Source organism: Phocoena phocoena, chromosome 10 (assembly GCF_963924675.1).
Source record: "Phocoena phocoena chromosome 10, mPhoPho1.1, whole genome shotgun sequence".
NCBI lineage: Eukaryota > Metazoa > Chordata > Mammalia > Artiodactyla > Phocoenidae > Phocoena > Phocoena phocoena.
The window spans coordinates 25536731-25564045 of record NC_089228.1 but is presented as its reverse complement, the minus strand read 5'-3'; the positions used below and the strand labels follow the sequence as shown (position 1 = coordinate 25564045).

The 27315-nt window shown below is 43.9% G+C and overlaps 1 protein-coding gene and 1 non-coding gene across 2 annotated transcripts in view; one reads left to right on the top strand and one right to left on the bottom strand.

The window, feature by feature from the left end:
- The window catches only part of PRICKLE2 (prickle planar cell polarity protein 2), a 339199-nt gene that overhangs the window by 269571 nt on the left and 42313 nt on the right, over positions 1 to 27315 (bottom strand). The window lies entirely within an intron of this gene.
- Positions 13848 to 13920, top strand: TRNAR-CCG (transfer RNA arginine (anticodon CCG)). Its single transcript has one exon. It is a non-coding gene; the product is annotated as a tRNA-Arg (tRNA).

Below are 27315 nucleotides of genomic sequence, written 5' to 3'. Positions count from 1 at the left end.
TGAGAGTCCGCCTGCCGATGCAGGGGACACAGGTTCGTGCCCCGGTCTGGGAAGATCCCACATGCCACGGAGCGGCTGGGCCTGTGAGCCATGCCCGCTGAGCCTGCGCGTCCGGAGACTGTGTTCCGCGACGGGAGAGGCCACAGCAGTGAGAGGCCCGAGGACCACAAAAAAAAAAAAAAAAAAAAAAGATTGTAGATATGTACTGATATGGGAAGTTATTATAATTTGCCATTTTTCAACAAATACTAACACTTATACAGAGGTACACACATTTGATATTTTATATAAACATACAAATGTACACACGTACGAATATGCACACCCACACATAGTTTAGGAAGCAAGAATTTAACAGTGGTTAGTAGACTTATGAGTGGGTAGGTAGCATTATGAGTGATCTACAGGTACATTGTGAAATATCTTTTCCCTTATCCCTGTGTTCTAACTACTTACAATGAACACGTGACGCTTGTGAAGAGCGCGCACAGTGGTTAAGAGAAAGGGCCATGTGCAAGCCTAGACTCAGCTGCTTCCTAACTACACGACACTGGTAAAGACAATCTCTTCCAGCATCAATTTCCCCATCGGAAGCAAAGGGAGCTGCACCCCCAAATCGTGCCTCTCTCAAAGCACTGTGGTGAGGTTTATGTGAGGTGCTTCATCCAGATGCTGGTACAGGCAGCTCTCAAGTAAATCTGCACCTTTTAAACATAAGTAGCGTTAAAGAGAGAAACAAATGTGCACATCACATTCTTTTGGAAGATGTCACCAGAACGCACACTCAAAGCATTGCTCTTTCGCATGTGAAGTGTGAGACAGCCCTGTTGGGTTGGGTAAATGGGTGGGAATGGGTAGCCAACTGTCAAAACACCCGCTTTCCTGCGTGATGCCGAACAGCACTACGGTTCTGTTCCGGAGGCTTCCGTAACACTGCAGGTGAGCCTGTGCTCTGACAAGCAGGTAACCCAGAAGCTATTACTGTCCTCACTCCCCCCCCCACAAGAAGATTCTGTTTCTCATTAATGTGCCCCAGCAGCTGGGTGCCCAGCAGGTCCAAGGCCCTTGTGCGGCTTTAGACCACAAGATGCTCCTTCTTACCAGCTAGGTAGGGAGACAGGGAGGAGGAGGGATGCTGGAGCGAGGAGAGAACGGAGCGCCCACTACCAGTCTGAAAAAGACAGAAATCAACTGGGTACTTCAAGAATCGATGCTGTCCCTCTGCCCTGTGCCAGCAATGGAGGGGCAAGGAATCTGGTGGCAGGGCCATCACAGTATCTATTTTTCATGCCAAAATAATGAAACCATATTCATCTTCTCTAATAGATTCATTCATTTATTTTGATCATCCAAACTATAGTTGGTTTCCTGCCATGGTTATCTCTCTTATCAAAACTGTATTTTTGCCGTATTTTCCTCCACAGTATTCATTACAATAAGCAATTAATAATAAAGAAATATATATAATTATTAGTTTACTTCTTTATCGCTATCTCCAATGACCCAGGAAAACTAGAAATAGAACAACGTGTATCCAGGGACATGCATATCCCAGGAAGGATGTTCTTCCTTAAATGACCATGGCATTCAAGGCACCAAATCTTTCATTATAATCCTTCTAACTGTTCCCTTGACACATCTACTAACTGGTTGAGAAGGGGTAACACTGTCCATCCACCTGTCTTCATTCTGCCAAAGGAGAATGATGGTTTCCTATATCCTGCCATGAAACGAATCCTCTGATGGCTTTTGTTAAATGTGTGCTGCATTAAGTCCCTTATTTTATTTTTTTAATTAACTTTTACTGGAGTATAGTTGATTTACAGTGTTGCGTTAGTTTCTGCTGTACAGCAAAGTGAATCAGTTATACACAGAGCCACTCTTTTTTTGGATTTCCTTCCCATTTAGGTCACCACAGAGCACTGAGCAGAGTTCCCTGGGATGTAGTAGGTTCTCATTAGTTATCTCTGATGGCCTTGAAACTGGTTCTAGTTGCCTGCATCAATAGCTGTTGTCATCCTGTCTGCCTTCTCCCTCATGACAACAGGGTGGATCGGGGGACAGCTGGGGGAGAGGTAACACTGAAATGCAGAATACAAGGCTTTTAAAATTGTACGGTAGCCTTTCTAGCAGAAGACTTACTCTAAAACTTCGTGTCCCACTACTTAGGAAAGTCTGAATTTGAACTCCAAGTGGTACATTGAAATTCAACAGACATTTAAGGAGCACTGACTGTGTGCCAGGCACCGAAAGAGGAGGTGGCCATTTGATCTTGGATAAGGCAGATACGGATGCTGCCTTCACGGACCTCACATTCTAGTGGGGGTGACAGACAAGAGACAAGGAGACAAATAAATGAACAAAACCATTTCAGGGGGAGGCAAGTGCAATGACGGAAAGAAACAGTGACATGACAGAGCATCTAAAGCAGAGGAGGAGACATTAAGGAGAGCCCTGGAGGTTAACAAGCAGTGGCCACGTGAAGGGCGGGAGAAAGGCAGGCTGGGCAGGGGGATCAGCAAGTACAAAGGCTCTGAGGCAGGACCAAAGTTGACGTGTTCAAGAAACAGAGAAGCGCCCAGTGTGGCAATTAAATGCAATTAGACCAGATATCAGAGATCATTCCAGGTGGACCCAAAGAGTCAAATTCTCCACTGCCTCCGAAAATGAGGGAAAACAACAATAACACCACCAATAATGGCAGGTGAGTTCAGTCTGTGCCAAGCATCAGGCGAAGCACCGCACGGGCACTGTGTCACCTGACCCACAAACATCCCGCGAGGTAGCTGTCATCCCGCTCATTTTTCAGATGAAGCAACCTAAACCTGGAAGGGTTAATAACTTGTAACTGTCACATAGCTACTGAGTGGTGGTAGAGCTGGGATTAGAACCCAGACAGTCTGAGTCCCGGGTCCTTCTCTCACCGCATAAGCTCCACCCTAAAGGATGCCTTCTCCTCGGACACACACAGAGGCTAGCTTAGGTCTCACAAGAACAGTAACTTGCCTTCACTCATCCATAATCTGGGCAAATATCAAAACACTTTAGATGAACAAGGCAAAAAGACAAAAGCCATTAGTTCTGATTTTTCTAGCAGCTCTGTGCAAGATTCTGCTTGCCACCCACATACTCTTTTATTAAGCTATAATAAGCCTCGATGAACACTGTTGCCATAGGTGAAGCTTACTTTAACATATGGTTGATCCAACCAAAGAAAAACGTGAAAAATGCATTTTAAAAATCCCAATTTGGTTTTGTTAAAAAAAAAACACTGATCGTGTTTCTGGTCTGCTGATGCATTCCACATGTTGGGGTATGGAAACATGTCCAAGGGTCATTTGCTGAACTGATAACAATGGCACTCAGCCCCCAAGGAATTTTGCTTTCACTGTTTGGTTTGATGCAATTTGCAAAAACATAAAGAGGTAACCTGTGGTTTTATCAACTTGGTTAAGGGCGATGTGTTTCTAACTTGAAAGCTAGCTGGGATGTTTCAGCCGGAGGACGTAGCTACTCAAATACCCTCAAACTGCAGGCTTTTTTCCTCACTCTTAGAGCAGGGGTACTCTCCTAGTAAAGCTTCTCTGCTGGGGCAGGCAAAGAAGCAGGGGCAGAGACAAAGTAACAAGGAAGTGATCCAGTTGGGGCAAGTGAAGGATGGGGAGGCCTCAGGGCTTCCTCGTGGCTATGACTGAAATTAACCAGCAATGAAAACCAGCTTAAGGAGCACTTGGTTTGTGTCAGGCAGTGTCAAGCGGTGGGTGCTCTCTGATGACATGGCCGTGTGGGCCTCGTGGACACTTAGGCTCCCTCTGTTCTAGTCCAAAGATGAAGTGTTTCCCTTGACCAGTCTAGTCCAAGGACATCCATCAGCCACGATTCCCAAACGCTGGCCGTATGCATTCCCCTGTGAGGATATCTGCCTATGTCCAGCTCACAACCAACCACCACTGCAATTTTTACCTTTATGTACACACCACTTATTCTATTTAATATTGTTTAAGCTTATTAATTTATTTTAGTAAGTTGACTCTAACAGGAAACTTTATATTTCCATAGGAAAACCAATACACGTTGCTGGAAATGTAAGCTAATCATTTCTTTAAAAACATACTGAAATGTCCAGAATAGGCAAACCTGTAGTGATAGGAAATATTTAGATTAGTGGCTGCCAGGGACTGGAGTAAAGGGGAAGTGGGGGGATCATGGCGAAGGGGTATGGAGTTTCCTTTTGAAGTAATAAAAATATCTGAAAATTGACTGTGATGTTGGATGCCCAGTGAATATACTAAAAGCCATTGAATTATACACCTTTTTTTTTTTTTTTTTTTTTGCAGTACACAGGCCTCTCGCTGTTGTGGCCTCTCCCGTTGCAGAGCACAGGCTCCGGACGCGCAGGCTCAGCGGCCATGGCTCACGGGCCCAGCCGCTCCGCGGCATGTGGGATCTTCCCGGACCGGGGCACGAGCCCGTGTCCCCTGCATCGGCAGGCGGACTCTCAACCACTGTGCCACCAGGGAAGCCCTATACTTTATTTTTATTTATTTGTCTATTCTTTATTTTTTGGCTGCATTGGGTCGTGGTTGCGGTGCACGTGCTTCTCTCTAGTTGCAGTGTGAGGGTTTTCTCTCTCTAGTTGCCGCGCACGGGCTTCTCTCTAGTTGTGGTGCTCAGGGCTCTCTCGTTGAGGTGTGAGAGCTCAGTAGTTGTGGCGCGTGGGCTTAGCTGCCCCGCAGCATGTGGGATCTTAGTTCCCTGACCAGGGATCGAACCCACGTCCCCAGCACTGGAAGGTGGGTTCTTTATCACTGGACCACCAGGGACGTCCCCTGAATTATACACTTTAAATGGGTGAATTGTGTGGGATGTAAACTATTTCTCAATAAAGGTGATTTTTATAAAGTCAATATAATGCCCTCACTTTAAAATAAAGAAGTAAAAGGAAAGTGATATGTTATCTAAAAAATAAAATAAATGTCAAACAAGGTTATGAAATTCTACTTAACCCTGTAGTCTCCCTGCTGACAGCCCTGAGGACCTACATTTTCTGTTAAAAAGGGAAACACAAAAGTGAATTCACTTTTATCCCACTAGGAGGGCTAATAAAAAAAGAGAGACAATAATAAGTGTTGACAAGGACGTGGATAAACGGGAATCCTGCTACACTGCTGGTGAGATTGTAAGACAGTGCAGCCGCTCTGGAAAACAGTTTGGTGCTTCCTTACAATGTTAAGCAATCTTAGGATCCTAGGTGAAAGTCTCCTCCTTGGTATATACCCAAGGGAACTGATAACATTTGTCCACGCAAAGACTTACATACAAATGTTCATAACAGCATTATTCATTATAGCCAAAAAGGATAAATAACCACTTTCTTGGGTCCATCAAACAATAAATGAATAAATAAAATGTGTTAGAGCCATGCAATGCAGTATTATTCAATCATAAAAAGGAATGGAGTACTGATTCATGCTACAACATGAAGAATCTTAAAAAGATCATGCTAAAGTAAAAGAAGTCAGACACAAAAGGCCACATATTGTATGTTTCCACTTGTATGACTCCATTTATATGAAATGACAGGGATAGGCAAATCCATAGCAACAAAAAGTAGATTAATGGTTGTCTAGGGCTAGGGGAGGTCAGGTGGGGCGGGGGAGAAGGAGAAGGGAAATAATTGTTAATGTACATGAAGTTTCTTTGGGATTGCTGAAAACATTCTAAAATTGCTTGTGGTGATGTTTCCACAACTCTGTGAATATACTAAAAAAATACTGAATTATATAATTTAAATTGCTGAATTGTACACTATGAATTGTACCACTGAAAGGAAACCATCAACAAAACAAAAGGACAACCTACTGAATGGGAGAAAATATCTGCAAATGATAGGACCGATAAGGAACTAATATCCAACATATATAAACAGCTCACACAGCTCAACATCAAAAAAACCCAAACAATCTGATTTTAAAAATGGGCAGAGGAACTCAATAGACATTTTTCCAAAGAGGAAATGCAGATGGCCAACAGGCACACGAAAAGATGCCCAACGTCCAAGTAATCAGGGAAATGCAAATCAAAACCACAATGAGATATCACCTCACACCTGTCAGAATGGCTATCATCAAAAAGAACACAAATAACAAATGTTGGCATGGATGTGGAGAAAAGGGAACCCTACTACACTGCAGGTGGAGTGTAAATTGGTACAGCTACTCTCAAAAAACTAAAAATAGAACTACCACATGACCCAGCAATTCCACTCCTGGGTATATTTCCGGAAAACAGAAACAACCCACTAATTCAAAAAGATACATGCACCTCAATGTTCATAGCAGCATTATTTTCAATTGCCAAGATATGGAAGCAACCTAAGTGTCCATCAACAGATGAATGGATAAAGAAGATGTGGTATATATACACAACAGAACAGTACTCAGCCATATAAGTGAATGAAATTTTGCCATTTGCAGAAACATGGATGGACTTGGAGGGCATTATGCTAAGTGAAATAAGTCAAACAGAGTAAGACAAATACTGTATGATATCTTTTATATGTGGAATCTAAAAAATACAACAATCTAGTGAATATAGCAAAACAAGAGGCAAACTCACAGATACAGAGAACAAACTAGTGGTTACCGGTGGGGACAGGGGAGAGACAATATAGGGGTGGGGAAGCTGGCGGCACAAACTACTGGGTGTAAGACAGGCTCAAGGATGTACTGCACAGCATGGGGAATAGCCAATATTTTCTAATGACTCTAAATGGAAAGCAACCTTTAAAAGTTGTACTAAAAATAAAAATGAAAAAACTTTAAATTCCATTGCCCCCCCCCCAAAAAAGTAAATTCACATTGTGATTCAATAGTAATATCCACAAACCACCTAAAACATCTTGCTCATCACCAACACCAAGGAACACATAGTCACACAAACATTATATTAGGCCTGCAAGGGTTGGAACTTCGGTTGAGAAATTGCAGTGAGTTACAAACTAGAATTTCTTAGAACAAATAAAGTCTTTAGCTTTTCTCACCAGAGTCAAGGGCGTAATTCATCTCCCTAAACCTCAGTTTCCCCGTAAGAGGAAAATATAAGTCTTAAGGTCATATATATATTTTTATACAAGCTTATCATTTGTACATTCCTTCAACCAATATTTATGGTGCCTCTATTATGGGCCAGGCACTATACTAGACCATGAGTACACAGAGGTGAAATACTCAGAGCTGGTCTCTGTCCTTATGAAGTTGATGTTCTACAGAGGAAAACTCCCTATAGATATAGCAGATTATAACACTTTATAAAAGGATGACAGAGTATTAAGTGCTATGAAGAAAAATACATCAGGTTAATGGGATGGAGGGCAAGTGACAGATGGCAGGGAGGGGTGCTGTTTAATAGAGGATTCTCAGAGGAGTCCTTTCTGAGAAAGCTGAGTCTCAAGAGACTCCTAGATGAATTAAGGGGACAAGCCATGCAAAGCCCTGGTGGGGAGCCGGCTGGGGGATTCGGTGTATTCAAGGACTGGGAAGAAGGGTGGTGACTAGAGCAGAATAAGCATCAAGGAGAAAGGCCAGTGACAAGGGCATTTGGGGCCTAAATGCTCGTAATGTCTTGGATTTTACTTTCCCTGTGAAGGGAAGCCATGAGAAGGTTCTGAGGAGGGAAGGAGTTAGGATTTTAGAAGGCCCCCTGCCGGCAGTGTGAATGCACTGTAAGAGGTAAGAATGAAATCTGGGAGCCCAGGAAGAAGCCTCTGGCAGCAAGGCAGTGAAAGTTGGTAGCAAAGGGGACAGCCAGAATGGCGAAAGAGAGATGGGTTTTGAAGGTAGAGCTGATCAAAACTTGCCAAGAGTTTGATGGCGTGTATGAGAAAAAGGAACAAACAAGGAAGATTTCTAGGTTTCTGGCCTAAACAAGGAAACAGATGCCAGATATAATTGTTTAGAACAGGGTCTGGCACTGAGAAAGTACTCAAAAAATATTAACCTCATCAATCTCGTTATAACCAACATCATTATTACAACTTCCATCATCCCCTCCACCATGATCATTATAACTACTACCATCACTACCATCACCACCATCAAGAGCAGGGGGTACATGGCAGGAAGAGCAAGGAGACCACGCAAGAACAAGCCCAGGTCAAAGAAACCTGCATCCAACTCAAGACGCCCTTTCTGGACACAGGAAACATTTACCTGTCCTGGGATGTTAACCAAGTTGTAGGGTCTAATGCATTCCTACCACTCTCTCCCCATCCCATCCCATCCACATATTTATATAAGCTTCTTTTCATGTTACAGCTTCTTCGGGACTCCTGCCTTTACTCTCAGGCTTTTGCCTGGCCCCGTCCTGGTCCAGCCTCTCTGTGGAGCACGCCTCCCCTCCCCCCATGCCAAATGGCCTGATGTGTCTTCCAAAACTCCTGACATGTGCATATGGGACATTCACTTCTCAAATTAGTATTTCAGTGTCTACAAAATGCAGCAATGTGCTCAACACCAGCACTGACCTACAGCTGGTCCATTCTATAAATGGAATCTCAAAAAAAAAAAAAAAAAAGCATTAATTGCATTTGCAAATTGCTAACCCCTAAGTAACCTTATGCCCAAAATACATCCAAGACTCTTGGTCTTCAGTGCCACTTAGCTTTCTATCAGCTGACTTTTGAGAGAACACCTCTCTAGGGTCAAGGAAAAGCATCTCCACTTAGGTACATATCAGCATGAAGGTCAGTAAACACATGGGACAAGCAGTTCAAGGAGAAAGAAGCTCATCCTGTGGGTGAGCCCTGATAGTACCCAAAGGTGTAATGCGAGATACAACTATTTCCATTCTAGCAAACCCAAAATGTATGCTAAACAGATTGTCAGCTCTTGGAAACTCATGGTTTAGCATTTCCTCTCCAAACACTGCAATGTTACATAACGTGATTGATCTCAGAATCCGAACATAAAATCCTAGAACAGGAGAATTCCAGAGCTGGGGTCCACTCTTCTACTTCCAGACAAGAAAGAGTACGTCTACCTCATGGGAGGCGAGGTTAGGAGCATCTTTCTTTGAACTTCACTTGAAAAACACTCATTTGTCACTGCTAAACGCTCATGACCGTTTCCAAAGTAGAACACGAGCCAGCCGATGCTATTTCATCAGGTCTCTGGCCAATCCCAACTGCTTGCTTTCCCGTGTGAGCTGGTCAGTGCACTAAAACCAGTTTGCTAAAGAGAGCAAGCCCTTTCATCCAGGACCGAATCCATGGCAGTATTTTGGGGACCTGTATGAGCGTGGGGAGGAAAGAGAAATGATGACTTTTATCCAATGAACGAAACTCCTTATAATTAGGTTGGTGGTTTCTATGGGAACGAGGAGCTGACTCTTTTATTTGAAATAAAAAATAGCAACACTCCAGCTGTCCTTGCCGTCCGGACGCTCCAAAGCAAATTAGAGATTTGATTTCACATTCGCAATGACTGCTGAGGACTTTAAACCGTGTATTTTACTTGCTGTCAAGTTTTGGTGAGACACTAAGTCCCATTCCCCTGAGAAAACAGGTGTGAAAAACAAAAGCAAAAAAACCACCAAAGCAAAATGACATTCTCCCTCTGCAACTGACATGCTTTTGTTTCCTTCTTCCCAACTGTCTGTAAGAAACCATCAAACCGGTTCCTTGAGGAAAACTGTTGTTGATGGTTCTTCTTGAAAAACCACTGGAGATCTCCAAAAGATATTTCCACATTTATAATAACAGCAACCACTATTATTGGGGACTTTATTAGGTGCCAAGGATTTTCCCTACAACGTCTCATAAAACGCTCATAGCAACCCTATGAGACAAGTCTTGTCATCATGTCCATTTTAGTGATAAGGAGGTTTAAGAGGTTAAGTACCTTGCTCATCGCCAACAAGAGCTAAAAGTCGATCCCTATGGAAACAGCCTATGCATCCTTATACTATTCTGCCTTTACTACCATTTTATAACCTACATCAGGAAATATCATTCAGCAGGTGGAGACACTGTTCAAAATATCCCACAGAGGACTGTCAACCTTAGAGGACTTGCTGGCTCGTCTCTGGGAAGGACCTTTTCCCTCCCTCCCACCATTCCATATGGTGCCAGCCTGCCTGGGAATAAAGGAAATCATGATTTCTTCCTTTTTTATTTTATTAAAAAAAAATTTTTTTGGAGTATAGTTGATTCACAATCTTGTCAGTTTCAGGTGTACAGCAAAGTGAATCAGTTATACATATACATATATATCCACTCTTTTTTAGAATCTTTTCCCACATACATTACAGAGTATTGAGTAGAGTTCCCTGTGCTATACAGCAGGTTCTTATTAGTTAGTTATTTTACATATACTAGTGTGTATATGTCACGCCCAATCTCTCAATTTATCCCCTTTCCTCCCCAGTATTAGGAGGACCAGTCCGTAGTCTACACACGACAGTTAGGAAGGCTGAGAGGATGCTGACAGTCACATCATGAGAGGGTTAGGAGTGTAAAGGGGGGTGTGCACTGGGTTCTGGGGGAACCAGGAAGAAAAGAGAGGTATCCACTGAGGCCGAGAGGCTGGGAAGGCCTCTCATAGAAGGTAACACTTGAATTAAGTCTTAAAGAGAAGGTGGATAGAGAGAGCCTTTGGAGCAGAGAAAATAACTGCATGGAAAATTCAAGGTCAGAGAGGAAATGGCCCCTGAATTCACGGAGTCTTGGCAGTAGGGCATGACTGGGTTGGGGCAGGAAGTGCCAGCAAGGCCCATGACATGAAAGCACTTGCCTGTCTCAGGAGGCTGAGGTCAGTCAGTGGAAGAGGAAAAGAGGGAATGACACATCTTGGCAGGTGTGTGCTCCCCCCCTTCATGATATTCTAGAAATCCGAATTAGTTTGAAGTTCCTTTTGGTTGTACACAGCTCTGGGGATGGAACCACATGGACCATGGAATTATACTCATTACCTTTGATTACCTGTTTTTACATGACTGCCTCTACCAAGAAACCCCAGATTCCCCTAGAACAGGTATTCTATTCATTTTTATCTTTACATCGAGTCTAGTGAAGGACGTAGCATACAGCAAAAATTTAGCAGATGCTGACTGAAGAGAAATGGCCAGCAAACATCTGTTCTTTGAAATATACAAATATTAATATTAATTACTATATTAATTACTATGTATCCGCTGTCACTATGTACCAGCTGCTGTGCAAAGCACTTCACATGCATCATCTCATTTAATCACCACACTGGCTCTGGGTGGAGGGACTATATTAGCCTCATTTTATAAACACACAAAGTGAGGCCTAGAGGGGCAGGTGACTTGCTAGTCAATGGCAGGGTCAGATTTAGAGCCACGGTGCACCATCGCACAGCCCTCCTGCAGCAGGCTGTGGGATAAAAACCGATTTGACTGATTACTGCAACAACAGACATTCACTGATGTAAGAGTGCTGGGCACACAGTAGGTGCACCATGAAATTCTATCTACTGGAGCAGATTAAACAGATTAAACACCTGCTGTGTGCAGCGTGCTGGGATATTTTCAAAGATCAATACGGAGCGTTCTTTGCCCTGAAGAGCTCCCAGCCTGCTGATGACTTGGGAACTCCTGCAACCATGACTTCGGAAGTGGGAGGAGGGCTGTGGTTTCTGTAGCGAGAGTCAATCTCATTTAGAAAGAGAAAAACTGATTCCTTTGGAGGTTTTTATAGCGGCCCTTTGAGTTATTTTGCCAACTTCACACATCTTTTCCTCTTTTCAGCAATAAATTGACCTTGAATTAGCTTTGGGGTGCCATGCCCTTCTTCTCTCTCTGCTCAAGCAGTTTGGGTGAGGCTGACCTTACACCCTGATTCTGGGTATGTGACCCAGATCCGGCAAATCCGGGCATTTCATCTGCATGGCCACAGTTCCAGGGGAGGTACACATTCCAACCACGGCCAATCCCAAGATTTCTTTCCTGGAGCTACCCAGAGAGCCAGGGTCTTGGGGGAGTGGGGCAGTATGGGAAGTGGTTTAACAATGGACTACCATCTGATCCACAAGGGTGGAGACAGTCGAACAGTAGAGCCAAGTGACAGAGAGACTCGTGTCCTAATAATATTGTTTGAGACTCTACATGCAGCCTTGCCTGGGTATTTCAATGTGCTCAACTTAACAAATTCTCGGTTTTGTGCATAAACCAAGTGACTGGTCTCTGTCACTTGCAACCCAGAGTCCAGACAAATATAGTTCCACTCTAAGGAAGAGATGGAGAATGGGGATTAGTTACATGTGTTGGATGAAGAGAAGTTGAGGAAAACAGGGAGGGAAAGGTTATGCTCAACTACTCATGAGGGTTCTTTTTATTTGTTGCATCAAGGCACATTCTACAGCATGGCATTAAAACCCCCATTTGAGTCCTCCGTATGCGTTTACTTAATTCCTGCTTCTGTGCACTCCAGATTCCCATCCTAGGTGACCAGAAGGACTTCGTGCAGCTTCAAAGGAAGATGAACAGGACAGAAATTCATTCATTTAATAAATTAAATATTAGATGGAGCACCATCATCTCTGCACGGCACTGAAGTTGACATTTGCTGAAAAATTATCTCCTTTACTTCAAAGGGGACTTCAGATATCTTTCAAGTTCATTTTCACTGATCCATAAGGCAGTTAAGACAATAAGGGCACTGCCTGCCGTCTATGCACTAGAAGGATTTTTTTTTTTTGGATTGCTAAGAGCAGTCAATATCTATTTGGAAGTAAAGTATGTGAAAAGGAAGGAGAAAGGGAAACTGATTGGATGACTGAGGAATGCATTCTGGAAAGAGCAAAGATATCCTTAAGACAGAGTGGGAGAGAGACGATGTTAATACCCAAGTTAGAATGGAGAGGTGGGGCTGAGGGGGGTTGTTAGAAATAATACAACTGATGTGCTTGGTCCAGAGGAGCTAAATCAGATGCCCCAGGGATCAGCCCCCAGGAATGTGCATCCTCTCCGGGTCACCAGGTGGTTCTTCTGCAAACTAAAGTCTCAGGGCCATGACGTGAGACCCTAGGGCCCAGAGAACCATTCTGCAGCTGGACTTTGAGGAAGAGGCAGCAGAGCTCTGAACTTGGCAAACACAGGCAGTCCTATCAATATTCGAACGCTGAAATGAACACCTAAGCCCTATTTAGAGTCCGATGAAGTCATCTCGAGGCAGCTGCTCTGAAAGACAGGCCCCACTGTTTACAAACCTCTTGGAATATAAACTAATGCTACAGCCTAAAGAATCTACATGCCTGCAGAAATGGCAGAGACAGAGGTAAAAAAATTCCTTAAGGAAGTAACGACCTACAGGCTAAAAGTCTCAAGCTCCTAAAATCTTCTCTTTCTTTCTTTCTTGGCGAATTTTACTTGTTCCAGCAACAGTAAACAAACGAATTAAAACGAGCACACCAACCGCTTGCCTCAAAATGCAACAGCTGAGAGGCAGTATTTTATAGCAGCACTGTACAACAGAAATAAATTCCAGTCACATATGTGATTTAAAATTTTCTACTAGCCACATGTAAAAATAAAAACAAGAGAAATTAATTTTAACAACATATTTTATTTAAACTAGCAGATCCAGAATATCATTGTCATGGGTAATCAATATAAAAATTATTAATGGGATAGTTTACTTCTGTTAATCACACTGAGTCTTCAAATTCCCACGTGACTTTGCACTGAGAGCACATCTCAATTAATATGAATCACATTTCAAGTGGTCAGTAACCATATGTGGTGAGCACTTAACCATACTGGTCAACACGGGTCTATGGAATGGGGATGGTAAAATTTCAAGTCAAGATCTAACTTTCCACAGGACTTCCCTGGTGGTCCAGTGGGTAGGACTCCGCACTCCGAATGCAGGGGGCCTGGGTTCGATCCCTGGTCGGGGAACTAGATCCCGTATGCATGCTGCAATTAAGAGACCGAATGCCGCAACTAACAAGTCCACATGCTGCAACTAAAAAAGGATCCTGCATGCTACGATGAAGATCCTGCCTGCCGCAGCTAAGACCCGTTGCAGCCAAAATAAATAAATAAGTAAAAATAAATCAACTAGTATTCACACAGATATTTTCTATATTACATTTTTTTTAAAGGCTATAAAAATCATGTTCATCGTAGGTGGAAAGAAACTAGACTAACACCCATCTCCCTCTTTCCAAGGATTAACAGAATCAAAGTCTTCCACACACTTTCCTCATATCTTATATTTCAGGTTCCACTTGAATTTGATGCATTATGTCCTGGGCAGAAGTCAAGTCGTCTTGGAAATGGAAATGGAAACGGAAAACTTCAAGTCACTGAACAGGTAAAACAGAATCAAGCCTCATGGAACAGGGTGAAAAATGTTCTGTCCCTCAAACACAGAAGATCAGAAGAGAATCAGAGCCTGACATGCTGGGGCTAGAATCCTGCCTTAGCCTTTTGTGGCTAAGTGATGATTTCAGGTAAGTCACTTAACTTCTTAGTGCCTCAGTTTCCTCACTTCTAGAATCAGGACAAACACTGTACCTACTTCAGGCCAATTTCATGAGTTACTGCTTGAAAACATTTCCAATGATGCATGGGGGTTCACGGGCATGACATCCACATGCCATGAGGCACAGGGTTAAGTACTTAATACAGGGTAAATGACATTATCAACATTTTATTAAAAGCGCTCCTGGAGAACTTATTACCAGGTCCGGGACCGAGTGAGGCACTCCCTTCGATGCAAAATTTAAGAGGGTACCACAAAACTCGGCGATACAGAAAAATTCTGTTTCAGTGCAACGTTTCTAAGAATCACATTTAACGCAAAACAGTGAACAAGGAACAAAGCACCTACATTTTATTGGTTTGGCCAAAAAGTTCATTCGGGTTTTTCCTGACTAAAATAAAAACAAGGTCAGTGGCACTGATTTTTCCCCCCCCCTTTTGTCTCAGGCTCCAGCATGGCTCTGCACAGCACTGTTAATGTCCAGTCTTTATTGATAATTAATTAAATTTATCCCAAATTTTGATATTTTGTTCATGGGCCAGGAGGGTGGAGGGAGATCCCCAACGCTGGGTCCTTGAACTCAGGGGGCGAGCCCTTGGTCACCTAGTGCCTCATGTCACCATGGGGCATGACAAGGAGAGCAGAGTCCCAGGACAAGAGTCTACAGAACTGAATCTAGGGTCCAGCTGCCTGGAAACAATCAATGTTGTATATTTCACATGATAAGGACCTTCCTGAAGGTGCATCCATCCATCAACCTCCAAAAAGAATGAGAGGCACCAGGCAAAGGCTTGAGGGAGCACTCAAGCCTACCTTGTCATGAGGAATTTTATTTTTGCCCCCTCTTCCCTGGAGGCCTCTTTACACAATAGGCCTGTCTGAAGAGACCTGCCTTCCCTTCCCTTTCCCTTTTTAACAACAGCAGAGATCAGATGCGGCAGAACCTGAATCGCCTCCAGACAGAGACGATTTAAATGGCAAATAAATACAGTATGTGGGAGTAATCAAAGTCAGCAAGATGCAAGCCCCACTTCGAGCCCAGATTATTTTAAAGCATGAGCAGAACTGTCAATGAACTGTACAAGAAAGATGGGTGCAAAAAGCAAAGACAAAACCCCAGCACCAGCCTCGCATCGTGACGATGCAAAGGTATTTTACGTTCATTCTCACCGGAGCTGAATCTTTGACCCACAGAGAGGCCTTGCCTCCACGGCCCTCGACTTGGTCTTAAGTTTCAGCAACGTAACTTTGCTCCACTCATGCTTCAGAGACTGAATGTCAACAGAAAGCTGCTAAATACATACATAACTGTATTCTTTCCACAGATCTGGGCCTTTTACAGTTCATTTCAGAAGGCTCAACTGCATTTTCCCTTTCAGCGCTGGGAAAATGTCTTTTTCCTACTGGCTCTACATCTGATACTTCAAAGGAAAATAAAGGCAAATCCACACAACATCCAAGGATGTGTTTCAGCAATATGGTTGCCTCACTCTGTCTGCCGTCTAATTTGGTCCTGGCTCTTTTGGCCTACGGAATTCTGGGAGGCGTGACGTTTTCTCCGTTGACTATACAAACTGTCCTTGGTCTAATTACTGCTCGCTAGTTGTTTCCCATGTAGGCTTAAGTGTCACCAGGAGCCCTACATCCGAAGAACAAAACCACAGTTTGTGAGGACTCCAGCTCAGAATCCAACTCTTAATCCAAGTAAGGTGACCAGCTTCCATCTGCGGCCTTTCAATGAAGGCAGTACAAGCTCATCAGGATCCGATCATCTCAATCATCTTCTAAAAACGCTCTTTTCAACTTCCCAAGCATGAAGAAAAACAATTGATTTCAATAGTTTAGATTATTTAACTCTTAGGCAATGAAAGAAAACTAAAATTCCCTCTTGTACGGCCACTATTAAAGAATGACATATTAACACTATTCTGTATGAAATGCCCTTCATATCAGTTCAGTGTCCAGAATGAAATGCTTTAATTTTCATTTAAATATTCACAATAACATATCATTGTAACATAGTACAAGAGACACACACATTCCAAGCTATAGAGGAAAAACTTTGGCAGAGAGAAGTGAAATTTTACCTCGAATTATGAAGAGTCGGGAGTGCAACTAAATAGGGCACCTAGATCGTTTTCCTTCTATGCATACATTCTACACTTTCATCCATGCTTCTCGGAAGGGGCTTCATATATATGTTTTGAGAAGTTAATAGAGGGAAGGGGAGGGGAAGGGGAAGAGTGGATCTATGGCCAAGTAGGTTTAGCAAAATGTACTAGACCCCCCTCTAGAAACTATGTGACACATGTTACTATATTAAAAGTTCTAAGTCTTGCAATAAAAAAGTAAAACAAATTGATAAATTCTGACCTCTCTGACATAGTGTAATTCGAGACTGTCCGAGTAGTGGAAGCCTTTCCACTTTCACATTTATGCCATCTCTGTCACATCCCAATTGGAATTTTCCCACGGAGGTGATCTCAAACAGGCTCCTACAGATGAGTCGTGTAAAAAAGAAAACCATCTATAGCAAGCCCCCTTTCCCAATGGAACAATTACTTCTTCTAACTTTTGAGTCTCTAAGCCTCAGTTTCCTCAACAGGAAAATGAGGATAATAAATTTCGTTCTCTTCAGGATGCTATGAGGATTAGAGGGGATAATCCAACCAAAACACTTGGCATGTTAAATGGCAGACAGTTGGCCCTCAGTAAAAATTAGCTGCTGGTCACAGGGAACTCTACTCAATATTCTGTAATGGCCTTTATGGGAAAAGAATCTAAAAATGAGTGTATATGTATAACTGATTTGTTTTTCTGTACACCTGAAACTAACACAACATTGTAAATTAACTACTGTCCAATAAAAAAATTTTTTTTAATTATCTGCTGTGGCTGCTACTATTACTGCCAAGATATTCTGAACTCTCACCCAGCTTCATCATAACAACAAAAGCATGTGCCTGGCTGGATGTACACTGTGCTTTGAGCTGTCCCCAGAGATCCAGCCAGGCATAGGACTGGCCCCCGTCTCTCTGTCTACCTTCCCTTCCCTATCAGTCTATCCTCCCTTCTCCACCCTGAGTTGCATCTCCTTTCCTATCCAACACCATTTCCTGTGTACAAACCCCCCAGTGACCCCTATTTCCCTCTGGTCCTCCAAAGCCTTCTGTAGGGACTTTGGAAAAGAGAGCTCAAGACACGGCTTAGAACCACATGAGAACAGGAGGCAAGGATCCAGAATGAGCCTCTCCCAGTTTCAAAAGAGGAACAAATTGAGGGATATTATATTTCAAAGGCAGCACTCTCCATTCTGCTCACCAACACTTTCCTTTTTACTGAGGCTTTGATTTGTGACTAAATAATTATCTGTTTAAAAACTCTTCCTGGGCAGAGTTTCAACCCTACAAGACAATAAAGATCTGATTTGACTAAAATTACCAAGTCTTACAGGCACAAATTTCTCTTCCTCCGTAAGGCAGTTGAAAATTAGGTGTTTTCACCTAAAGCCATGAACAAAGATGACTGAATGACTTACAACTCAACAAGTGTTTGCTAAACAGTCCATTTTGCTGTTCTGTTGTCTCAGACACATTTTTCTTTCAAATGCTAATACCTCTTTAGGGGTTATGATTGGGATAAATACCCCTTTTCATGTTCTTATTTGGGTTGTTGATGATTATCAAATGGATTCAAAGGCATCCATTTCCACCATGTTGTACTCAAAAGCCATCTTAAAATAAACCAGTGAACAGAAATCAAACACATTTATACATGTATAGCATCCTTTCTGCAAACACAGAGCCCTGTACAAAAACATTCTTACCAAGTTGGAGGTAACAAGAACAGATATCAAAGCAATAATAATATTAGACACACAAAAGCCAGCAGACATCTGAGGCTGCCAGGTTCTCAAGACCAAAAAGTAAATTTGCCAAAGAAAACCAAAGGAAAATCTCAAAAGGTAGCAATTCGTAAAGCGAGGATGTCAATCAACTTCAGTAAGCTCTGTGCACGGATGTCCATGACCACAGAAGGCTACTATGTCAGACAAATGTTAGAGGTTGGTCTTGAAACCACAGAAACAAAAATACTAAACATCAGGGCTAGGAGGAGATTCCCAGAGAGCCAGCCCAATGTAAGTGATCTGGTTCAAAGGAGAGTGGAACCACCTTTAAAAAGATACCACATGAGCTTGTAGTTGTATAAAAGGAGAAAGAGCATAACTGGTACTTGATGGAGGGAAAAAAAAACACTTTATGTTTTGGCTTCAAAACTTATTACATCCGGGCTTCCCTGGTGGCGCAGTGGTTGAGAGTCCACCTACCGATGCAGGGGACACAGGTTCGTGTCCCAGTACGGGAAGATCCCACATGCCGCGGAGCGGCTGGGCCCATGAGCCATGCCCGCTGAGCCTGCATGTCCGGAGCCTGTGCTCCGCAACAGGAGAGGCCACAACAGTGAGAGGTCCGCGTACCGCAAAAAAAAAAAAACAAAAAGAACCCCAACTTATTACATCCTTATTAAATGTGTTTATAAGGTTTGCCTTGGGGTAAATGGATATACTTCTTCTAAAAGTAGTTAGGTCCAACCTGTGTGCCACTAACAGTGCTTAATGAGGACACATAACTAACCTGGAGAAAATGGCAAGGTACATGGGGGGAGGGGAGACTTGGCACGGGGCTTAGACTTTGGTGACCTGGGCAGTCTTCTCCTGCCTGGAAAAGGAGGGTCACAAGGAATGACACATAAGGCTGCCTCTGGGTAGTAAGCGTGAACCACCATACCTATTGTTAAAATATTGAAATACGTAGCAAATAGCCACTTCTCCAGCAACTTCCCTGAGGCAGCCCAACCAACAACAAAGGGTTAATTCACAGCACCAGAGGGTGGTGGGGGGGGGGTGGGGAGTGGACCCAAAGGCCCATTTCCTATGCTATGGCCAGCACTGGTTGTGAAGTCTGGCTATCTGTGCCATAGCATTTATTAAATATTGTGAATATCTCTTCTGTTTACATGACATTTCTCTACTTTATTCTAAGTGTGACAAGAAGTTAAACCCATCAATCATCTGGGTCCTAAAGGGGTAAATACTGGTTTACAAGATCCCAGGTAAATGAAATAAAGGTCTACTCCTTCTAGAGCAAGATGGAAGGGGAAGTCCCTGCCCAGGCTTCTGCTGCTTTGAAGCCAGAGGTGTTTCTACACCCTGGTAGGTCTACAAATGTTAGCTTTTAAAGGGCAAGAATTGCATCTTATTCCTCACTGTGCTTCTAGCCCAGTCCCTGGCCCAGTGGAACTGCTGGGTCTAAGCTACAGGAAATAGTTCAGGGGTGCTACCCGTCAGGCTTAAAGAAAGGCAAGGATTACGTTGAGTCCTAAGCTAAATGTTCATTGATTATTTTTATTAAGAAGGCTTTTCTACTTTAAATTTGACTCTGCAATGTGCTTACAAAACACTGTTAATGCTTCTGTTGGGCTAATCACGTCGTGGTTCTCCAGCAAGGACACGATCGCTGTAACTCTCCGCTACCACCCTCCCACCAGGACATCCAGCAATGGGTGGGGGCATTTCTGGCACTATGTGCATTTAGTAGGTGAAGGACAAGGATGCTGTATGTGTAATTCAGTCCTATATCATAAGAATCGACCCAACCCAAGATGCCTAGAGCTCCCAAGTGGAGAAACACAGATTCACTAGTGAACCTTATTTTTCTAGAAAGTGGCTACTTGAAGTGACACTGTCCCCAATTCCCTCACTCTGTTATCTGTATCTGTACATCTCCGCCATGTGATCACCGTCCTGGTGTTGCCAGTCTCTAAATTATAGTCCTCATGGACAAGCATTGGTAAGTCACCTCCTAATCATTTGTCCTGCAAATCCCTGCCTGTAAAGATGGCGTCCAGGAGTGATCATCAAAATATTAAGTCACCAGTACGAGCCAATCGAACTAGAGGTGGGCATGAATTAAGGGGCTAGGCCCTTCTTTTGAGTGCTGGGTATCAGCTCTGTGGATGGTCACCACTTGGTGAAAGGCAAGATGTGAAGTGTGGAGCTACTTGACAGTCGTAGGTGAGGGCTCAGGGAAATAACACTCTCGAAGGCGATTTCTATAAGGCTTTCACATGGTACATGATGGCAACCACGGGAAGACCCCTCAGCTAAAGAGTGAGGCTGCTGGGCCATACAGTAATGCTGCATCACTTAGAACTTTTGGGTCTAACCTGGTTTATCATTAGGGTCTGAGGGAGGGTGAAAAGAGTCCTTTGTACTTCAATGGCAGAAGGAATAAAAACTGAATGATGGTAGTCACCAGCATTTACTGCGAACCCATAGCATATTATTACCTTAAGTGACCTTTTCATGAACCTTCTGAAGTAGGAATTATCTTCCCATTTTACGGATGAGAAAATCAAGACCCACAGAAAGACAAACCACCATATGATATCAATTATATGTGGAATCTAAAATATGTCACAAATGAACTTATCCATGAAACAGACACTGACTCACAGACATAGAGAACAGACTTGTGGTTGCCAAGGCGGAGGGGGAGTGGGGGAGGGATGGATTGGGAGTTTGAGATTAGCAGATGCAAACTATTATATACAGAATGGATAAACAACAAGATCCTACTGTAGAGCACAGGGAAGTATAGTCAATATCTTGTGATAAACCATAATGGACTAGAATAAGAAAAAGAATGTGTATATACATGTACAACTTAATCACTTTACTGTACAGCAGAAATTAACACGTTATAAATCAACTATACTTCAATAAAATAAATTTTAAAAAATCAAGACCCAGAAAGCAACACACCTTTCCTAAAACCACACTATAAGTAAGCAGCAGCATCTGAAATTAGAAGCCAGATGTGTTCAAATCTACAGTTTATGATCTTTTTTTTTTTTGGCGGTAGGCGGGCCTCTCACTGTTGTGGCCTCTCCCGTTGCGGAGCACAGGCTCCGGACGCGCAGGCTCAGCGGCCACGGCTCACGGGCCCAGCCGCTCCGCGGCATGTGGGATCTTCCCGGACCGGGGCACGAACCCGCGTTCCCTGCATCGGCAGGCAGACTCTCAACCACTGCACCACCAGGGAAACCCTATGATCTTTTATGAATAGTGAAAAGACATGGAAGAAACAAAGGTAGGACCAGGAAGAGAAAGCAGGCGAAGGAGCTGAGGCTGTCCTCTGCAACACAATTTATATCTTCCAAATATAGGAGTAAAATGTTAACAGGTCCAAGAAATAAAGTAAGGCTTTCTCCTCTATATTCATTCCCAACTAAATTCCGACCTTTTTCTGTGCAAAGCCCAAAGGAAGGGACACTTTCCTCGCCAACCTCTTCCTGAACCACACACCCAGACAGATCTGTACCTTCTCAGAATTCCTTAAAGACCCAAAGTCTCTGTCACATAAACGATCACTGTCAACATCTCACCCATCCTTCAAAAGCCGCCTTCTCCTTAGAGCCCCTCCTTAGATCTTCTCTGCTCTGCCCATGCTGTGCCTTTGTACGGCCCTCAGCCTTTCCAAGCGGCAGCGGTACTCGGGTTAGTTAGCTGTGTCCTTGCCTTGAATTCCACGGGGACTGCGACTTTCTCATAAACTCTCCATTCAAGTATTTTCATACAGATTCTCCTTCGGAGACTTATGCCTGCATGTATAACTTACACTATTAAAGTCCAAATTTCAGCATCAGCATTGCCATCACTCACATACTACTAGCCGTGGGCAGTATGCCAGGCGGCAATGCTAGATCCTTTGGGTCTAATCGAATAATTCTCATCCCGAAGCAGGTTTTATTTTTTTAATTGCCCCCTACACATGTGAAAACTGAAGCCTCCCTCAAAAGATAACATAACTTATCCAGTATCATACATGCCTTCTCTTTTTGCAGTCTCTGAAGTATAGACGTCCATCAAGGAAAAACTTCAGCACCTTGTAAATACTTAATGGTATACCATTCATTCGTTCATTCAATCCATCATTTATTCATTCACTCCTGGGGTCCTACTACATGCCAGACCGTTCATAAACAAAAAGAATAGGGCCCACTTGCTGCCCTCAGAAGAATCACAGGCTAGAGGGAGAACCCCTTTTCCCTCCCAAACAGGCCCCCAGGATATAACGAGGGAAGTGCAATCATGGTGGAATGCCTGGGTTCCTCCACAGCTCAGGGAAGAGGCATCAGAGGCAGGTGGATCCTGGTGGTCTTGAGTGTCCGCCCCTGCCAGAGTCCCCGGCAATGGAGCCCCAGGAGCACCACCCCCACCAGCCACCATGACCTCTGAGGTCTCACACAGTGGTGACCTGAGGACTGGGGTCTCACTATTCTGAGGACTTATCAGCAGAACGTGGCAAGGAAGCAAAGTCCCCTTCCCTCCCCCTTCCTCATCTGTACAGATGATCGTTCGTGGCACTTACAAGCAGCTTCAAATGAGTACACACGCTTTATTTCCCAACAGACATTAAATAACGACATCCTGCCATGAGCTGAAAATCTGGTTGGCACTCCTGAGGACGTGTCAGCTTGCAGCGACATTCTCTTTCTAACATCCAGTCTATTTGGAACATAAAAACTTAAAAAGACAAAAATCCCCACATTTTCCTCATGGAAAAATCGACCACCAGAAAAGAGCGTTTCCTCCCTGCCTGGGTGTATCAGTTATCTACTGGCATCTCTTCCCCAGGCGTCTGTGGAAGCCAACCTAAACTGGGCTCCCTGGTGCATCTGGGGGGTGGCTGATGTAGGACGAGTGTGTCTGGTCTACCCCACTCTACTTGATGTGCTTCTCATTCGTTTCCGGGACCGGGAGGCTAAGCAGGTGCATCTTTCTCGGGAAGGTGACAGAGAAGAACAAGAGCAGAAACACGCTTACACTTTTTTAAGCCTCTGTTTGCCCCAGGATTCCTGACATCCCATTGGCCACAGCAGTCCCACGGCTGAGCGCAGAGTGTGAGGACGACAGCACCACAAATAGCAGGGAGGTAAGACAGAGGGAAAAATTAGAGCCACTGATGTAATCAATGACCACACTGGTCCTGGTCGCTCAGACAGACAGGCGTAACATTTTCTGAGCCCCAAGTGAGAAACACATCCTGCGAAAGAGTGGTCCAAATGGCAAAAGCTGGACAGTTTGCAGACATTTTCGATGGTATAGTCCAGGTAATTCACAAATCACCTGGGAGACTATTTATAAACTGTTGTGAAAACCAGGAGAGATAGTCACCAACAGACCAGGAGAGATAGTCACCAACAGAGATACCAAAGCACTCTGAACAAAGGCTGGATGTTTCTGGCAGACCTAGAACCAAGTGTATTATTTACTGCCTAGAACAACAACAGTAATTGCAATAATGGCAAACCCTCATTCAGCGATTACTATGTCTTGGGCTCTCTGTTAAGCACTTCCTATGAATTATTCTTCTTAATTTTTAAAATAAACCACGCAATAGATATTATGAGGATGCCTATTTTATAGATGTGCAAACTGAGACCAGCAGTTTCACAACTGGGCTAAGAGTCCACAAAGAGTAAAAGGAAAAGCCAGGACTTGATCCCAGGTCTGTGTGGTCCCACAGAGCACATCTTTTACCACTACTGTGTACCATCCCTCTCTTCATTCAGGTGAGCCTCGACGGCCTTGTCATATGCCCGATTTATAAATAACCCTCAGAGCTTCTGAATCTTCTTTTGTTCCTGACAGGAAGACTATTCTGTCTAAAAACGCCTACATTTTACTCAATGCCTGGCTAGTCTAATTTAGTGTTTCTTCCATTTGTATATTAACTAAGACAGTTTCTAGGGAGAACATAGGATAAGACACAATATGCAAGGTCTGATTGGCTACTGCCAATCTCTGAATCTAGACTGTGCAGGGAGGAAATCAATAAAGCTCCAAGGAGCAGAGGGGAAGGGAAAAAAGCCCAGCACTTGGCTTGGTTCCTTTTCTGTAAAGTGAGACTATTCTGTGATTATATTCAAAATACTGAACTTATTCTAAATTGATATAAGAATGCACACCGAAATTCCAAACTGCATTTCCTTTTGTTCTCTCCATAACATATTGTGCATAAAAGTGAACGGCTGGTCAGAAATTGCTAAATACTATAGGCTGTACCATATATTGTGTTTCACATCGTTCTAAAATTTTCCAAATCATGTGTTGATTTTCAGGTTTGTTGGCACACTCTTTTGTTCGATGCACTCGCCAAAAGTAAACGATGCCTGCATCTGATCCATCGATGACACAGGGACCCACATTAAGGCCTTTCAAGGACATTCTCACGACAGTAATAGTCATGAGGGCCCCTTGCTGGCTCCCAGCACCTTGTTGTAGCCAGAGGGAGGCCCAAATGCTGCTTGTTCACCTTGGCCAGTGAATGGGCGTCAGCTCTTGCCACATACCCTGGACCTAGAGACCTTGAACTTGGCCTCTGCTGACAATGCCACCAGTACCCACCCCTGCCTCCTCCTCTGAAGCCTGGCCAGTGCTGGAGCAGGTACCTCAAGGGTCCCACCTTGGTCCATTCAGCTGCCCCCAGAACCTGGCACCACTCCTGGCCTCCTGCACCACCGTACTGGTTTGGTGCCAATGTCAATCAACAGTGTAACCACAATCCAGCTATACTGGTACCTAATGACTAAATTTCAGTCTTGAGAAACACTTGGTTTTGCATCCTCTATGGATTCCTGTGATGTTTAAACGAGCTACTGTATGAGAAGATGGCTTCCAAAACGAAGAGTATATATTGCTTAAAAAATGCTTTAGGGTACCTTTTTCTCCACTGAATGTACACTTGCTAAAGTAAAGGAAGTCCGAATATTAGTCCTTCATCCTCTTGCTTTCTGTTCACTAATTCCAGAAAGCAATCCGTAAGGCATGTAGAAGAAACCAAGAAGGCTGCCTGTCAGCAGATTGCTGTACTGGGCAGAGCTCAAATAATTAATACAATGGGGTGAAAACAGCCCTTCCTGGCCAATAGGCATCCTATAATCACCTAATAATGGCAGCGGTCCCAGCATGGGGGTCTGTGTAATACACCTTCACTGGATGTCGACAGTGCTAAGACCTCCACCCTTGTTCGTGCTGTCCCCGAACAAACGGGGATCTCCACAGTACAACAGTCAGACTGTACCTGGCTAGGCCTTTGAAGTTCATGTGGGTAAAGAGACAGATACAGAATGGTGGCAGGGACTTCCCTGGTGGTCCAGCGGGTAAGGCTTCACGCTCCCAACGCAAGGGGCCCGGGTTCGATCCCTGGTCAGGAACTAGATCCCGCATGCATGCCGCAACTAAGAATCTGCAGGCCGCAACTGAGAGAACACACGCCGCAAGGAAGATTCTGTGTGCCACAAGGAAGATGTGGCGCAGCCAAAACAAATAAATAAATGTTTTTTTTAAAAAGCATTAAAATAGTGGTAAGTAGTGGTGACTGTATTAGGAACAGACCAATAGGAATATATACAGAGAGGTGGGCGGGGGAGAAGGAAAGGTGGGGGAGGGAGAGAGGGGGAGAGAGGGGGAGAGGGGGGAGGGGAGGGGAGGGGAGGGGGAGGGGAGGGGAGGGGAGGGGAGGGGAGGGGGAGGGGAGGGGAGGGGAGGGGAGGGGAGGGGGAGGGGGAGGGAGGGGAGAGAGGGGAGGGAGAGGGAGAGGGAGAGGGAGAGGGAGAGGGATGGGGGGAGAGGGAGGGAGGGAGGGAGGGAGGGAGGGAGGGAGGGAGGGAGGGAGGGAGAGAGAGAGAGAGAGAGAGAGAGAGAGAGAGAGAGAGAGATTGATTGATTACAGGCGTAACTCAGGGATACTGCAGGTTCAGTTCCAGACCACTGCAATAAAGCGAATATCACAACAAAGTAAGTGGCACAGATTTTTTGGTTTCCCAGTGCATAATAAAAGTTATGTTTACACTACCCTGTAGTCTATTAAGTGTGCAACAGCATTATGTCTAAAAAAATGTATATACCTTAATTAAAGAACATTTAGTTGCTAAGATGCTAGCCATCACCTGAGCCTTCCCCCAGTTATACTCTTTTCGCTGGTGGAGGGTTTGAAATATTCAGAGACTTACCAAAATATGACACACACGCATGAAGTGAGCCAACGCTGTTGGAAAAATGGCCCCAACAGAGTTGCTCAACACAGGGTTGCCACAAACCTTCAATTTGTGGAAAATGTAATATCTGAGAAACACAGTAAAATGAAGTATGCCTACATAAGGAACTGGCTCACATAATTATGGAAGCTGAGAAGTTCAAAATCTCCAGGGTGGACCACTGGAGCAGGACCCAGGGAGGGCCCACGTTGCAGTTTGAAGGTTGTCAGGCAGAAGGAGCTGAGCTCATGTTGCAGATGCAATCTGAAGGCAGTCAGCTGGAGCATTCTCTCTTAAGGAAGGATTGGTCTTTTTGTTCTCTACAGGCCTTCAGCTGATTACATGAGGCCCACCCACATTAGGGAGAGCAATCTGCTTTATTCAAGTCTGATTTAAATGTTAATCTCATCCAAAAACATCCTTGTAGAAACACCCAGAATAATGTTTAAACAACTTTCTGGGCACCCCATGGCCCCATCCAGTTGACACATAAGATCAACCATCACAAGTTATGTATACAGTGGAGTTAACCACATTTCATGCACAGTTTAACAGTCACTGATTCTGTATTGGCCTAGAAGTTCTCAGGTTCCATGAGTCAAGAAAAGTCCAGAAGGTTTGAGAATCCTGGATATTTTCCAGAGACAGATTTTTCTAGCACATGGAAAACTCCACTGAAAGGGGGTAGGGGGTTGTGAGAATAA